Genomic DNA, 15,100 nt, shown 5'->3' with positions numbered 1-15,100 from the left:
CTACAATCTCAGAGTAACCATCCATACCGCGACAAGCAGTAAACTATAATGGTGACCTTACTGCATCATATTATGTTTTCATGGTAGCATGAACGTTGTGGGACTAACAAACCTTTCTCTAATTGGATTTAAGACTCAATTCATGGGACCGAGCCAATGTCTACTGGAATTAAGACCCACTCGATGAGATGGAACGTATGCCTGGCATAGCTTAGGTATTCAAGAACCAAAGACTAGATAGTCCACAGGCCTAAGGAAAATCATATACTATTATTCTTATGTAGAAACTTAGAAATAAAACGATGCCCAACAACATTCTGCTATAGGCATACACTATTTCTTTACTCAGCTATAATCAGAGCAACTTCCTTTGACAGCAGATGTTAACTATTACAGAAAACCATAACTAGACCATGTGATGGGTATGAGAGAAATTGGAGCACTCACTCCTAATTTCTATGACTTCCTTAAAGCCTCCATTTAGGATTCATTTTTAGTCTATGCCTGAAAATGGCAGAAAGAATGTAAGGATCAGAGGGGAGAGATGACTCCAAAGAAACTAACTTCCAAACCTGATAGGACTGATGCCCAAAGGAACTTACAGAGACTATGGAAGAATTTACAGAAGCTACATATGGTCAGGACAGACCAGGTCCCAGGGCTTCTTAGCCTGGGAAGTAAACAAGGGATTTCCACCCATAAAAAAGAATCCCTTTTCAATAAGCTACACACCTGCTAAGAAACAGAAATTATCCAGTGGTGTCTCACTGGGTATAGTAAACACACCTAAGAAAAGGTTCCCTGTCCAGTAGTATATGGCCATCAGTGACGGACCATATTTTTGTAGAATATTGTTTCATTTTTCTTTGTTTAGATATTTTTTAATCTTACTTTTCTTTCGCTTATACCTATGGTTTCTGATTTTGGGTTTTCTTGAGTTTTGTTTCTGTTCTGTTTGCTTACTTATTTTTAATGTTCTGCAGAGAGAGAGAGAGAGAGAGAGAGAGAGAGAGAGAGAGAGAGAAAAGAGGGGAGAAATAACTTAAACTTAGGGGTATAGAAATATATCAAAATATATCTCATAAAAATTTCTAATGGGAAAAAAGAATTACTATTTACCATTTAATTTAGAATTGATGTGAGAGATATTTTAAGTACAGATGTTGTTGCTTGTGCTTTCTGTGAGCATTACAAGCATCGTCCCTGTAACTTTGAAAGAAATAGAGGGCTACTCTTTCAGTTCTCTTTGCCAAAACTGATGCCCATATTGTTTTTGAGCTTGTCTGAGTTTAAATTATGAGATACAAGAAAATGAGGGAATATATGCCAATGATACTTAAATTTGTTTCTTTTCAACATAGCTGGAGTACTTTCTTGTCAAAAGATGTATTTTGTGTAGCTTTTAAAACTACATTTAATCATGCAAAGAAAACCATATTTTTTTTTCGAAAATGTAAGTATGTCTCAAACCTCAAGCATTTCCTGACATATTTATCTATTTCCTTTTGGTGTTAAAATGGAGAAACACTTTTTATGTCTATTACCCAAGACACTTTCAGGCATTTCCAGGTTTACATCTGATTTTTAAAAAATAATAAGAACTGAGGGGGTCCTGTGAAGGATGAAGGGGGGAGGAGGAGGAGGAAGAAAAAGGATTCAAGAGCCCAAGGGATCAAAGACAACCCTGAGAACACAGTCCACAGAATCAGCTGATTCTAAGTCAAGTAAGCTCACAGACATCAGGGAACCTGTATGGTTCTAACCTCAGTCCTTTAAAAAGATCTTTAGTTGTATAGCTCATTGTTCTTGTAGAATCCTAACAGTGCTAACTGCAGCTGTCTCTGACTCTTTTGTCTATGCTCCAGAGCTTTCCTCCTCCTGGGTTCTTTTTTTCATCCCCGCTGTGAAAATACAAGCCTGGCCTTAATGTAGGTTTTCATGTTGTATTTGGTTGATGTCCCTAGAAGGCCTGATCTTTTCTAGGAGGAAGTCAAAAGGTGGGATGGATATGGGGGCAAGGAGAGGAAGTAAGGAGAGACTCGGAGGAGGGGAGGGAGGGGAAATTGCTGCCTGGATGGAATAGCTGTGAGAAGACTAAATAAAAAGAAAAGATATACATTCTTACATCAGCCAGAGAAGTAGGTAGACTAACTGCATATCTTTACTTCCCCTTCCATTCATCAAAATCCAACTTACAGTCTCATCTCAGCTCTTGTAGCAAACCTGATTTAGTCTTTCCTCATTCTCTGCCTCCATTCCAAGGAGATTAAGCAGATCATGGTAGAGTACCTTGCTTTCCTCCCTCCTATAGACACCCTCTGCCATTTCTCCAAAGTATTTCTATTCCTAATTGTAAGCTACCTATACATAGAAAAAATTATCTTAAATCACACTCTGATAAGTGGTTTGTATTTCTAATGTCAAACAAAAGTGACACAGACAGATGCTATTTTCAAAGAGATTGATTAATCATTGCTTCTCAACTTCTGGTCGTCCCTTAGTATGACCAGATAGCTTGTTACTAATCATAGCTTCCATTTTCCTGGATCAAAAACCTCAAGGTAAAGCCTGAAACACTAAATCTACTACAACTGAGAGTGTGAAATAGCCTACGAACTCATCGACACAGGACAAAACTTCTTGAACAGAAGACCAGCTCAGGCATTAAGATCAACAATAAATAAATGGGACCTCATGAAACTGAAAAGCTTCTATGAGGAAAAGGACACCACCAAAATAACAAAACAGCAGCCTAAGTAATGGGAAATATCTTTACCCACCCTACATCTGATGGAGGCCTGGTATCTAAAATATATAAAAACTCAAGTAATTAGATATCAACAAATGAAATAATCCAATTTTAAAATGGGGTACAGAGGTAAGCAGAGCATTTTGAACTGAGAACTCTAATGGCTGAGAAGCACTTAAGAAATGCTCAATGAATCATTTTACGGAATGAAATTTTTTTTAAAACTTACCTTTATATTGTACAGTGCTGATCATAATAAAAATTCATATGTAGAAAAAAAAAGAAATGCTCAATGTCCTTAGTTATCAGTTAAATGCAAATTAAAAGGACTCTCTTATTACATCTTATACACATCGGCATGGCTATGATATAAAACTCAAGGAATAGCTCATGCTGAGAAAGATGTGAAGTAAGGGAACACTCCTCCATTGCTGATGGGAGTGCAAATATGTCCAATGACTTTAGAAATCAACTTGGCAGTTGCTCAGAAAGTTGGTAATATAGTTCTATTATCAATAACAGACTCTAATAGTTCTGGTATAAAAGTACCCAGTTTTTGTATACCGTTGTATTATACACAGAAGGTGCTTCACCATACTACAAGTTGCCCAACTATATTCATAGCAGCCAGACTATTATTCATAATAACCAGAAATTGGGATCATCTTAGATGTCCATCAAATAGAGAATGGATAAAAAATGTGGTGTATCTACCCAGTGGGATATTACTCAGCTACAAAAAAATAATGACATCATGAAATATGCAGACAAATGAATGAGACTAGAAAAGGTCATACTGTGTAAGGTACCCCATATCCAGAAAGATAAACATGGTATGCACTCAGTTATAGGGGGATATTAGTTGTAAAGTACAGGGTAACCGTGCTGTAATGTCCAGACCCAAAGGTCTATGTAATAAGAATGCCCCCCACCATTGTCTTTTCTAAGTCTCCACCTTGTACTTGAATCATTGAACAGCTACTCTCTAATAGATTACTCCTGTTTCTTCTTTGCCCCCATTCTACATTCTTTAACTCCACTTTTTCCACTTTTGCCCCCATTTCTACTCTTTTATTCTCCTCTTTCTCACTCTCTAATTCCCCCCTTCATATTTCTCCCAGCATTGTGAAACAAATCTATGACCTTCTTCATTTTGGGCAAGTGTGCCTGTGCCACTCTGTATTGTCATCTTCAGACACTTCTTTAATCCATAGCTCCAAATTGAGTTAGAGTGATCACAAAGCCCCCATGCTGGTCTATAGCTGCCATATGACACAGCCCATGTCCATAGCCCCATTTCATTGCCTGCATTTTCTGCAACTACTGTTCAAGTCTACTTATGTCACAATGACAATGGCTGTCTTATGGATCCCCATAACACGCTGGAAAACTCTTCTTGTGTGTACTGATAGGAAATCTTCTGTGTTTCCTAAATTATATTTTTGTTGCATATTTTTCACATTTATCTTTCTATGGTGGTTTGAATGAGAATGGCCCCCATGGCTTGAATAATTGGTTACCATGGAATGGCACTATTTGAAAGGATTAGAAAGTACAGCCTTGTTTGAGAAAGTGAGTCACCTGGTGTCTTAGTTAGAGTTTTATTGTTGTGAAGAGAAACCATGACCATGGCAACTTTTTTTCTAAATTATTTTATTTAGTTACACCTCAAATGGTCCCCCCATCCCTCCCACAGATCTTCATTATCTCTTATAAAGGGAAACATTTAATTGGGGCTTGCAGATCAGAGGTTTAGTCTATTATATTATGATGGAAATCATTGTAGTACACAAGCAGACATGGTGGTAGAGTTGTAGCTGAGTTCTACATCTGGAACCGTAGGTCGCACAGTGAGAAAGGGAGCCACTAGATCTGGCTTAAGGTTTGAAAACTGCAAGCCCATGCCTCCCCAGGTGACACATATCAACCAATGAGACCACACCTACTCTAAGAAGGTCACACTTCCTACTACAGTCACTACCTATAGGTCTATTGAGAGCATTATTATTCAAATCACCACACTGCTCAGGTAGACTCTGTGGTTTCAAAGAGGCCTTTCAAGACCAGAGTTGGTCTCTTTCTGCTGCCTATAGTTGGAGATGTAGAACTCTCAGTCACTTCTCCAAAAATATGTATGCTTGTCTGCTGGCATGCTTCCAACAAGGTGATAATGGACTAAACTTCTAGCCCAGTGAAATGCATTATTTTAATGAGTTGTTGTATCATGATATCTTCACACCAATAGAACACTGACTAAACACTTCTCTTTCTTCACCTGTCTCCTTCTAAGTGAATCCTTCCAGGTGAACAATGGAAACTCTTTTATTCAGTTGACATTTTTTTTCTCACATTAGAGGTTGATTGGGGTATTGAGGCAGAGAGAGATGGAGAAAACTGGGAGAGAGAGAGAGAGAGAGAGAGAGAGAGAGAGAGAGAGAGAGAGAGAACGCTCTGTTGGCAATCTTAACTCATCTGTATTATATTTTCCTTTCTGTTGTTTCTTGTCATTTAACCTGTGTCACACATGATCTTCCTATCCATCATATGCTAGTGGATGTTATTTATTCAATGATGTAACTAACCTCAGACTCCTTCTCATCTCTGTCTTAGTGATTGATTCTTACTAGGTGATCATGAAATAATTTGCTGGGCGCCAGCATGCTGATGACATCCTGAAAGCTCAGTGCATTGCTTATGTGTGTTAAGTGTTTATTGATGGAACTGAGAATTTCATTTAACTGTGTTTTAAAGTATTCACTTTAGAGTTCCTTTCCTTCTATGGATAGGTCCATTATTTGGGATATTCTGGAAACTCCAATGAATGTTACTATTTTCTTGCTTTCATTCTCAGCATGTTTGTAAGTTGTGAGTGGAAGATATACTAGTTTTTATATGCTATTGTTATAAATATTGCTGGAAATTGGTGTAAAAATTCTATTTTTTTTTGGTGGAGGGTTTAGTAGCTCTTAAAGACAAAACAGTGATAATTTATGTCTTCTTTTTATTAGAAGTAGATATTTTGAAATGTCATCATGAATCATCATCATCCCCAGCTCCTGCTTTTTATATGTTTTCCATTCATGATTAGTTTTGACTCAAGTAAAATGTACACAACCCTGTATATACACGCACACAATTTACTGTTAATATTAAAAGATATTAATATATACATATATGTATATATAATCACTAATGTAAATTAGAACCCTAAATATATGTATTCATTATTTCTGGGGAAGTTTTATGTTAACAAACTGTGCTATTAGTGTAAAGAACTTTATATGTACTTTTAAGAATCTCACAATAGGGAAATAAATATTTTATTTTATAGTAAATACCATAACAATTTTTGTCTATGTCCTTGTTTGGTTTTGCCAGAAAATATAGATTAAAAATGGAAAATACCAGCCCACAAAACCTTTAATAAATGTTTCTTACTTGGAGATTTATGATACCAGGTACTTTTACTCAGAAGAGATTTGGTGAAGTAAAGTCACCTCTCTATGTCACAATGCTGAGTTTTAACTCAATAATGTTATTCCCCAGATGCTTAGAGTAGAAAAAAGTAAAGTCATCGAAATCAATACAAGCCTATTTTTATAGAAAACCATACTTTATAAATAGCACCCCCTTCATATTATAGGTCCAAAACACAGAAATGCTTCATTCTATAGATGTTCACTCGCTCATGTTATCCTCTCTCTCTCTCTCTCTCTCTCTCTCTCTCTCTCTCTCTCTCTCTCTCTCTCCCCCCATGTATATGTGTGTTCTCCCTCCCTTCCTGCTGAGATGTATTAAGGTTGATATAATTTTAATAATAGTGAAATTAGGCAAATAAACAGGAAATAAGACAGCACTGTATTGCTTTTCTTTAAGATGAGAATTAAAATAGATGTATTAGTTCAGGTTAGAGTGAGGTAGAGGGAATATGGAAACCAACTGTCTGACAAAGTCGTAGAATTTATTGACACTAAATCCAGTTCAGCTTGATATCTTGTTATTTGCAATTGTTGGGATCTGATTTATACAGTCATTTTTGTAGAATACTCATATGTGGATCCTGGGGAATTGAAGATGATATCTAGGTTAGGAACAACGCCTGCAGTGAAATATGTACAAAGACAATGAAAAAATTGTCAGAACATGCAAAAGCTGCATATATTTGTGCATCAAAGTATAGGGGCTAGTTATGGAGAACAGAAAAAAATAATGGTATCCAAGTCACAAAAGGACCTTTTAAGAAGTTCACTCCACACAGAAAAGACGTATTGCATTATTTATGCCTGTGTCAAGAGAGAGTAGTTAGGATAGATTTACATTTTTATTTTAAAAGTTGAAATAATTGATTGGATGTGAGGGTACATTAAATAATTTAATCATTTACTAAGTAGATTATAAGAATAGTCCAGGGAGAAAATAATCCCACATGAGGAAAATCATTAATTAAATTTTGAAGGATAAATTACACATATAAGTTTCCAGAAGTATACTTTTATACTTTTAGCATTCTGCTTTGTCCTTGAAAAGTCATTTAAAAATGGAGGCAATTTTCTGCAATTCTATTTATTGTGAGGATGGAAAGGTAAATTATTATGTATGATTTTTTTTAAGAAGGTACACTGGAAAAGCAGTTTTATTTAGTCCACTGAGTCTCTATGTTTTTCTAGGAGGGATAAGAATATCTACCCATCTGGTCCCTGGGAGTGAATTCAGGATTGCTCAGTAGGAGACTGAAGATTATTTATTTCTGGGGCTTGCTTACTAGGGATCAGTAGAGGAAACGAAAAAATAAATCATAGGCTTCATTATGTTAGATTTATACTGATCTGTGCAAAGCAGGACACAGTCATGCCCAAGGAGATGAAGTAGGAGTAACTCATGGAATGGTGCTATCTGTCAATTACAATGGATTAAAAACAAGAACTTAAACAAGTAGAATACTCGTATGTGGATCCTGGGGAATTGAAGATGATATCTAGGTTAGGAACATCGCCTGCAGTGAAATATGTACAAAGACAATGAAGAAATTGTCAGAACATGCAAAAGCTGCATATATTTGTGCATCAAAGTATAGGGGCAAGTAACGGAGAACAGAAAAAAATAACTATTTGTTGGAAATATATAATTTGGTTTTATTGAGGTGGGGAGCAAACTTAGGAACTTGTCTCAAGTCTCAAGAAGGACTTTGGACCTTTGAAGAATATTGAGACTGTTACAATACATATATGAACAACAGTTAATGTAAAATGGAGGCCTTAGATCTGAAATAGAACATTGAAAGATAAATGGAAGAATTTGAAAAAAAAGGATAAATGTTGGAATTATAATCTCAAAAAAGGAAATTAGTTTGAAAGTGCATGAAGGACTCTCAACTACAGAATCATAGATACTCATCCAGGAAACACTGAGTAGTTATCTAGGTTTCCAGTAAAAGCAATGGTTTCTCCTGGTTGAACTAACAGTAGAAGTCTAATTAAAATGCCATTTATTATGACCAAAGTATGAGTGCCCCTATTATACCCATATTGTGCCATGCTGGCCACTGTTGTGTTCATCCATGTGATAGCTCGTTAGGAATGTTGATTGCCTCTCTGCTTCGATACTTCCACGATGTCTTCTGATACAATGAAAGCTAGCCCTCAGAGGAAAAGCATTCAAATCAGTTCGTGCTTTAGGTTTTCTGGTTGTTGTTCCTGAGGTACATAGTATCAGAGGCATTGACCTTCCATTTCCGGGGGTTAATGAGGGATGATAGTAATAGACTCTTTGTTCTGGGAGTCTTTTGAACATCCCAGCCTTATAAAACAAAAGAGGGGGCTGGGGATTTAGCTCAGTGGTAGAGCGCCTACCTAGGAAGCACAAGGCCCTGGGTTCGGTCCCCAGCTCCGAAAAAAAAGAACCAAAAAAAAAAAAAAAAAAGAGGGCTTTGTCTGTCTTCAGTTGGGGTGTTTATCAGGTGGTCTTTGACTCTTGGAGGGAATATCACCAGCACAAATGAGAAGAGTTTATTGATGCTATCTATGTATCTTTATCTTTTTACATGTACTATAGTATTAGGAAAATAATTCATATTATGATTACTTGTTTTTTTTTCAGACTCCCTTTTGTTATTTAATCCAGCTTACCCCTTCCTCTATATTTCCCTCCTTGCCTTCCTTACAAAGAGAGCCTCTTTTGTCATTTCTCCAATTACATCACTGTATCTAGCTAGCCTCTTTTACCCTCTCCTACCTTCTTCTGTATTTACCTTCTTTCCTCCCCCCTAAGAGCAACTGCGGTGGAAAACTAGAAATTCAAATACATAAAAACCTTATTTTCTTTATCTAAAAATCCCCTGCACTTGACCTATTCATGAATTAGAAAGGCAAACCAGATATACTGAAGGAATTTACACAACAAAGCTAACAGATTAACGGACATGAATTTGTTTACCTTTCATTCCTCAGGTCAGAAGAAATCAATATAATGACTTACAATGTATCCATAATACAGTATATATTTAGAAAAGGAGAGCTATAATTCTTTCTTCTTGGTAGCTAAGATTTAAGGATATTCTTTGCTACTGGAAATATATATATATATGTTTATACTGAAGGGCAATATTTAAACATCTAGTGATACTAATGACATTTATTTAGATTATTTTTAAGTAATTGATCTTACATATTTTAAGGGTTTTTATTAAAATCTACTAAATAATTTTTTTAAAAAAGAGAGTGAGCCACCCCCCTGTTCTGGCTACTGGAATTTGCTGGAATCTGGAATATAATAAATGAAGGGAAATTGGAGAGTAACAATCCTATGTAGTAGGGAATGGAAGAAAGTACTAGATTATAAGACAGAGATGAAAAGGGGAACTGTAGAAAGAGGAAGAAAAGAGTATCATGGCCACTAGAATTAATCCAGAGTGTTCAGTCACAGCCTTGGAGTGCTCTGCTCGTAGTGTGAAAGGGTCGGAACTACTGGTTAAAGAAGAAAGGAACCTAACAAACTAAAAAAAAAATCATCTACTATCAGTTCCATGTTATTTACAGAATTGGGAGAGACATCTGACAAAAACAAGATTAAGTTTTATCTTGAAAATAAATTGTGTCTTTGTGTGTGCTGTGTGTGTGTGTGTGTGTGTGTGTGTGTGTGTGTGTGTGTGTGTGTGTGTACATTGAGTGTGGGATACTTGTGAGATAGCATGTAGTGCATTTCAGGTTTTTCAGAAGTTGATTTTTTTTTCTTCCACTGAAGGCTCTAGGGGTGGAACTCAACATCTCAGCCTTTCATGCCAAGTGATTTGTCCCTCTAAGTCATATCACCAGTCCAAGAAATCATTTTAAAATGATGATTGAGTTGATGGCTAGGCAATTATAGTTTTTTTTTATTTTTTTCTTAAAGATTTATTTATTTATTATATATAAGTACACTGTAGCTGTCTTCAGACACACCAGAAGAGGGCATCAATCTCCCTACAGATGGTTGTGAGCCACCATGTGGTTGCTGGGAATTGAACTCATGACCTCTGGAAGAGCAGTCGGGTGCTCTTAACCGCTGAGCCATCTCTCCAGCCCGGCAATTATAGTTTTATAGTTCCTTCATGCACACTGCATGGAAACTCAGGGTATATCAAAGGACTGTATTCACTGACTCTTGGCCTGCCAAATTTGGTTCACTCAAAAAGAAAACATTTGAGTCAATACAGTTCAGTGTTACATTGCGTTGAAATCTTGTTGAGACCCCATACCAGTATGATACTTGCACATAGACAATGAAACAAACTGTAGAAAGTGTTTAAAGAAAGTAATGTCTCAGGTACATCAAGGAAAGCTTTCTGGTAGCAGATAGGCAGACAGACAGACAGACGGATAGCAAAAACATTCTTTAGTTGAAAATGCATGCTATATGGTTCATGATCTTCAGTTTTTGGGCAAATGTGGATTATGATAACAAAGTCTGAACTCTCATCAGCGAACAGAACCCCAAGTATAAGTAGAAGGAAACATAAGGTAGCCTAGAGATAGGAATACCACCTTACTTAGTCAGAGAAGTGATAGAAAACAGATAGTGCACAGATGTGCCTATGAAGGTGTCGGGCTGCATGCTTGGGGCTCGCCATGGAAATCTCTGGCCTGGCTAGATGCATGGATTCAGGTGAGAGGAAGGGAACTCAGGCGTGGGGAGGGAACAGCTTTCACCACCCCCACTGCTGGTTCTGCTCCTTTCTGCCACTGCCACTTTGGTTGCTCCAGCCTAGATGAGCCAGTAGGAGACTGACTAGCTGGCAAGGAGTACAGGGGAGCTTCTGATAGTGATTTCAGGAGAGCAGATCTCTTCTCCAGGCATCAGTGTACAGCATTTATGACAAGCTCTCAGACGATGGAATAATTTTCCTGCACACCTTTAATCTTTTTGGACATGATTCATTTTTTTTATTGGATTTTTTATTTACATTTCAAATGTCATTCCTTTTCCTGGTTTCCTGTTTATAAGCCCCCTTTCCCTTTCCAATCCCCCTCCCCCTTCTTCTATAAGGTTGCCCCCCCTTCCCAACCACTCCCTTTCTCACCTCCACATTCTGTCATTCCCCTACACTGGCGGCAGGGATAGGTCCAGCCGAACATGATTCTCAAATACAGTGTTGGGAGCTGCCATCAGTGTCTGGCAGCAGGTACTTCCTATTGGTGTGGTCTGAAAATGTGGGAAGACCTCATCTACATATTCAGCAGTGTGGTCCTGCTTCTATGACTTATCTGTCTTGAGCCTGCATGACCTGTGGTCACATACTCACCTGTGGAACAGGCGCTTGGGGCATTGCCCTACTTGACTAGTCTGTCTCAAACCTCTCTACAGGGGGCGGTGGGGGCTGCAGGTATGTGAGAAGGCCCTGATCTCGTGCAATAATGGAAATGTGCCTGCCATCCATTTTAGGGTACCCCAGGGATTCGAGCTATCTCCACCAGGAATCAGGGTACCTTTCACAGCTGACTACCCTACATAAATGTGACCATGTAAAGACCGACTCTGTTGACTATTACTTTCACTATTTGTAAGCTGCTTGTCTTGTGTTTTTCTTGTAAGATTTTAGGCCACCCTTCAGGGCACAGTTATCATGTCTCCTATGCTTCCCCTGACTGCCTGTCACAAAAGAGGAGAACACTGCCTACCAATGAGAAGGCTAAACAAAGTGACTGGGTCGTAGTAAAGTATAAACTATAACGAAGCAATGGAAAAAAAAACAAACAGAAAGAAACAAAAGAAAGGGAGAAAAACAGTAACATAAAAGTAATGCCAATTAATACACATTTTACTAGTACCTGAAATTTAATGAGCAAAAATCCCCAATAAAAATGTAGATAAATAGATTGTATTAAAATATAGAGGCTAAGTATTTGTTGCCCTCAAGAGTCACATAGAAATAAGAAAAGCAAAGCCACAAAAGAACACACATGGTTTGCACTCACTGATGATTGGCTATTAGCCCAAAAGTTTGGAATAACTAAGAAAATATTCACAGATCATATATAGCTCAAGAAGAAGGAAACACAAAATGTGGATGCTTCAGTCCTTAGATGGGAGGACAAAATACAGGAGGAAATACAGGTACAAAGAATGAGCAGGGACTGAAGAAAAGGTCATTGAGAGACTGACACACCTGGTGATCCATCCCATATGCAGGCACCAAACCCAGTCATTATTGCTGAAGCCAAGAAGTGCTTGCTGACAGGATCCTGATATGGATTCTCCTGAGAGGCTCTGCCAGAGCCCTACTGATACAGATGAGGATGCTTGCAGCTAACCATTGGACTGAGCAAGGGGTTTCCAGTGGAACAGTAGAGAAAAGACTGAAGGAGCAGAAGGGGTTTGCAACACCACAGGAAGAACAACAATATTAACAAGCCAGATACCATAGAGCACGCAAGGACTAAACCACCAACCAATGAGTTCACATGGAAGGACCCACGGCTCCAGCCAAATCTGTAACAAAGAATGGCATTGCCCAGCATCAATAGAAGGAGAAGCCCTTGGTCCTGTGAAGTCTCATTTCCCCAATGTAGGGGAGTGCCAGGGCATTGAGATAGGAGTGGGTGGGTGGGAGTGGGAGCATCCTCATAGCAGCAGGGGGGAGGGGTAGTGATATGGGAGAGGGGGAGAAAAGGGATAACATTTGAAATGTAAATACATAAAATAACCAAGAAAAATAATTTTTTAAAAGGTAAAAGCATGAATAAAGCACTCCACACAAATAAAGGTGGTATGAAAACAGATGTAGCCATATGGATACTGAACATAATATATTGCAACCCAGTTTTTTAAAGAAGGGAAAATAGAAGACACCTTATATTAATTAAAGGTATAGCAGAGCAGACAATATGATTCTAAACAAACATTCACAACAAACAGAAACATTCCCGTGTTTATGAAACAACTATTTTTTCCTTTTTTTCTTTATTAACTTGAGTATATCTTATTTACATTTCAAATGTTATTTCTTTTCCCGGGTTCTGGGCCAACATCCCCCTAACCTCTCCCCCTCTCCTTCTAATAGGTCTTCCCCTCCCCATCCTCCCTCCATTACTACCCTCCCCCCAACAATCACGTTCACTGGGGGTTCAGTCTTAGCAGGACCAAGGGCTTCCCCTTCCACTGGTGCTCTTACTAGGCTATTCATACCTACCTATGAGGTTAGAGTCCACGGTCAGTCCATGTATAGTCTTTAGGTAGTGGCTTAGTCCCTGGAAGCTCTGGTTAGTTGGCATTGTTGTTCATATGGGCTCTCGAGCCCCTTCAAACTCTTCCAGTCCTTTCTCTGATTCCTTCAACAGGGGTACCGTTCTCAGTTCAGTGGTTTGCTGCTGACATTCGCCTATGTATTTGCTGTATTCTGGCTATGTCTCTCAGGAGAGATCTACATCCAGTTCCTGTCGGCCTGCACTTCTTTGCTTCATCCATCTTGTATAATTGGGTGGCTGTATATATATGGGCCACATGTGGGGCAGGTTCTGAATGGGTGTTCCTTCTGCCTCTGTTTAAATCTTTGCCTCCCTATTCCCTGCCAAGGGTATTCTTGTTCCCCTTTTAAAGAAGGAGTGAAGCATTCGCATTTTGATCATCCATCTTGAGTCTCATGTGTTTTGTGCATCTAGGGTAATTCAAGCATTTGGGCTAATAGCCACTTATCAATGAGTGCATACCATGTGTGTTTTTCTGTGATTGGGTTACCTCACTCAGGATAATATTTTCCAGTTCCCTCCATTTGCCTATGAATTCCATAAAGGCATTGTTTTTGATATCTGAGTAATATTCCATTGTGTAGATGTACCACATTTTCTGTATCCATTCCTCTGTTGAAGTGCATCTGGGTTCTTTCCAGCTTATGGCTATTATAAATAAGGCTGCTATGAACATAGTGGAGCATGTGTCTTATTTATATGTTGGGGCATCTTTTGGGTATATGCCCAAGAGTGGTATAGCTGGGTCCTCAGGTAGTTCAATGTCCAATTTTCTGAGGAATCTAGAGACTGATTTCCAGAATGGTTGTACCAGTCTGCAATCTCACCAATGGAGGAGTGTACCTCTTTCTCCACATCCTCACCAGCATTTGCTGTCACCTGACTTTTTGATCTTAGCCCTTCTCACTGGTGTGAGGTGAAATCTCAGGGTTGTTTTGATTTGCATTTCCCTTATGACTAAAGATGTTGAACATTTCTTTTTGTGTTTCTCAGCCATTCAGCATTCCTCAGCTGTGAATTCTTTGTTTAGCTCTGAACCCCATTTTTTAATAGGGTTATTGTCTCCCTGTGGTCTAACTTCTTCAGTTCTTTACATATTTTGGATATAAGGCCTCTATCTGTTCTAGGATTGGTAAAGATCTTTTCCCAATCTGTTGGTTGCCGTTTTGTCCTAACCACAGTGTCCTTTGCCTTACAGAAGCATCTTATGAGATCCCATCTGTCGATTCTTGATCTTAGAGCATAAGCCATTGGTGTTTTGTTCAGGAAATTTTCTCCAGTGCCCATGTGTTCGAGTTGCTTCCTCACTTTTTCTTCTATTACTTTGAGTATATCTGGCTTGATGTGGAGGTCCTTGATCCACTTGGACTTAAGCTTTGTACAGGATGATAAGCTGGATCGATCTGCATTCTTCTACATGTTGACCTCCAGTTGAACCAGCAACATTTGCTGAAAATGCTATCTTTTTTCCATTGGATGATTTTGGCTCCTTTGACAAAAATCAAGTGACCATAGGTGTGTGGGTTCATTTCTGGGTCTTCAATTCTATTCCATTGGTCTATCTGTCTTCTGAATGAAATAACTATTTCTGAATGGTAAAAACAATGAAAACACCTCAATAGAATGATATTGT

Source organism: Rattus norvegicus, chromosome 19, assembly GCF_036323735.1.
Source record: "Rattus norvegicus strain BN/NHsdMcwi chromosome 19, GRCr8, whole genome shotgun sequence".
NCBI classification, from domain to species: Eukaryota; Metazoa; Chordata; class Mammalia; order Rodentia; family Muridae; genus Rattus; species Rattus norvegicus.
The sequence above is the reverse complement of the archived record's forward strand: the minus strand, read 5'-3'. Positions refer to the sequence as shown.